Source organism: Hibiscus syriacus, unplaced genomic scaffold (genome assembly GCF_006381635.1).
Source record: "Hibiscus syriacus cultivar Baekdansim isolate YM2019G1 unplaced genomic scaffold, ASM638163v2 tig00112230_pilon, whole genome shotgun sequence".
Lineage (NCBI taxonomy): Eukaryota > Viridiplantae > Streptophyta > Magnoliopsida > Malvales > Malvaceae > Hibiscus > Hibiscus syriacus.
In genome coordinates this window covers 1,510,196-1,512,751 of record NW_024063275.1, presented here as the reverse complement: position 1 = coordinate 1,512,751, position 2,556 = coordinate 1,510,196, and the positions used below count along the sequence as shown (strand labels likewise).

Here is a 2,556-nt window from a genome sequence, read left to right as displayed (position 1 = left end):
ATTCTCGCTTCATTAATTGAGTTTTCATCAAAGAGTTTTTGGGTAATTTGTTATATAGGCTGCATGTGTACCCTTAGCCTTGACTGGACGCGATATATGTGGGAGTGCAGTTACTAGTTATGGGAAGGTATATTTCTTTTGATCTTCATCTCTTTCTGTGCAATTAATTTGCGATTGAAGATTTGATTTTTATTGAAATGCTTTTAATTTTCCCATAATGCAGACTGCTGTGTATGTCTTACCTACACTAGAAAGGTTGTTATTCCATCCTAAAAGGGTTTCAGCTATATGAGTGCTAATCCTTACTCCTGCTAGAGAGTTGGTCGTTCAGTAAGTACTATAAAATCTTTTGAACATTTTCAGCTCTCTATCACAAATTTATTCAGGACTTTGCTTTCTTTGTTCTGGCATAGTGTAAATAAACTAATATATATATTTTTATAATGGAATTATGTTATCATAAACCAGTGAACTGGTTTTTGCATTTTACTAGTTTATTGGAAATATTTCTAAGTCTGTTTGTTCGATCTCTTTATGCTTCAAGTTTGTTGAAAACTAAAAATATGTTTCATGTGTATTTTTGGAAATTCGTTGAGGTTTAAACCTTATTCTACATTCATTTGTTGCAGGGTTCGCAGTATGATAGAGAAACTTGCTCAGTATACTGATATTCGATGTTGTCTGATTATTGGTGGGCTTTCATTAAGGGTTTGACCTATTGATTTCCTTACTTAGCCGGCTTAATTTGCACTCATTTTATATACAGGCAAAAAGTTATATGTTCGATCCTTTCAGCACTCTTTTTTTAATTGTTTCTTTAACTCAGTTGAAACTTCCTCCACTATTGTAAAAAAAAACTATAATCATTGATTACCCTTTCCATTTTCTTAAATGTTTGATTGGTTTTATAAAAAAACCTATTTATTTTTGGAAGCTGATGTCAACTGTTTGTTTAATTATTTACATTCATAGGCTTACATTGTCTTCTTTTATCTCATGTCATCTTTATAGGCACAAGAGACAGCTTTGAGATTGATGTCTGGCATTGTTGTGGCTACTCCTGGACGGATGATAGATCATTTACGGGAAAAAATATAAAAAATCGTGATAAGTAATACTTTCACAATAATAAATTATAACAAAATAATTTAGTAATAATAACACATTAAATTTAATCAAAGTAAAAAGTTATGTCAAATTTATTTCGTCGTAATATTTTGTCAAAATAAAAAAATACGATAAATTTATTTAATAAAAATAATAATTTATAACAAATATTAATTTCTCATTATAAAAAATTGTGACAAATAATATTCTTTCACAATAACAAATTGTAACAAATTATTTAGTCACAATAAAAAGTTTTCACAATAACAAATTGTAACAAATTATTTAGTCACAATAAAAAGTTATAAAAATATTTAGTGATGAAATAAAAGTAGCGAGAAAATAAATTTTGTTGTAATATGTCTTTTTGTCACGAAAACATTTTTTGTTTGATGTTATACTTTAAGTTAATTATGAAGAAATTTACTTTTTGCAATAAAATAATTATTTTATTTTAACAAATATTTTTCTTTCTAACTTACATTTAGTGACGAAATAGCAACTGTGACAAAATAATTTTTGTTGCCTTATGTATTTTCGTCACAAAAACCCTTTATATTTGATGTTTAAATATAACTTAGTTATGACAAAATGTACTTCTCGTGATAAAATAGTTAATTGATTGTGACAAATAGTTTATTGTGATAAGTTAATTATAGTAACGAAATTTCATTGTTACAATAAATACTATACAATGGTAACAAACACAATTGTCACAATATACTTTACATGACAAGGTTGTTCTAACAAACATGGTAACAAATAAAATTAGTCAAAATAAATATATCGTGACAAATTTAGTACTTTTAGTGATAAATAATTTTGTTAAAACAATCGAAATTTCTTGTAGTGACTGTAACCGACATGAATCCGAAGCTAAGATCTATTTCGATGATTAATGGAATTTGTGACAAAGTGAAAGCCAGAGGCTGATTTTTACAATTAGAATTTTATTTCAAGTTTACTTTCTTTCAATATTACTTTCTTTCTTTTTCAATCGAACAAAACCCCTTTACATTTTTTCAAGTTACCCCTTATCCTTGAAGCAAAAATCAATTCATCAACAATTATGATATTCCCTACAGATTAACCTTTACTCTTTCTATCCTACTTATTTCTGTTTGTTTTTATTGAGATTAATGCATGTTTTATTTAACATCAAAACCTCAATTCCAATCATATAAATAATCAAGGGAAAATTCAATGCATTTATTCTCTACCCTCTCACTTAAGGCGTATTGTCCCAAAATGAAAATTAAAGCACAAAAGAATGAATAGAAATACTCACCATGTTTAACGACTATTGCGGTGGAGTGACAGCCAAAACATGAATACGGGTTGTCTCGTTCGATGGAGAGGGCGACGGTTGAAGTTGACGTCGTCCATGATGAGTAGATGGTGGTGCGACAAGAACAGAGTTGCTTGGAATGTCAACAGCTGGCGACGATG

At 28.8% G+C, this 2,556-nt stretch overlaps 1 long non-coding RNA gene across 1 annotated transcript; it reads left to right on the top strand.

The window, feature by feature from the left end:
* Positions 1–221: 221 nt before the first annotated feature.
* On the top strand, positions 222–1,034 carry LOC120176189. The gene is made up of 3 exons (XR_005521298.1): positions 222–330; positions 630–708; positions 1,012–1,034. It is a non-coding gene; the product is annotated as an uncharacterized LOC120176189 (long non-coding RNA).
* Positions 1,035–2,556: the final 1,522 nt, after the last annotated feature.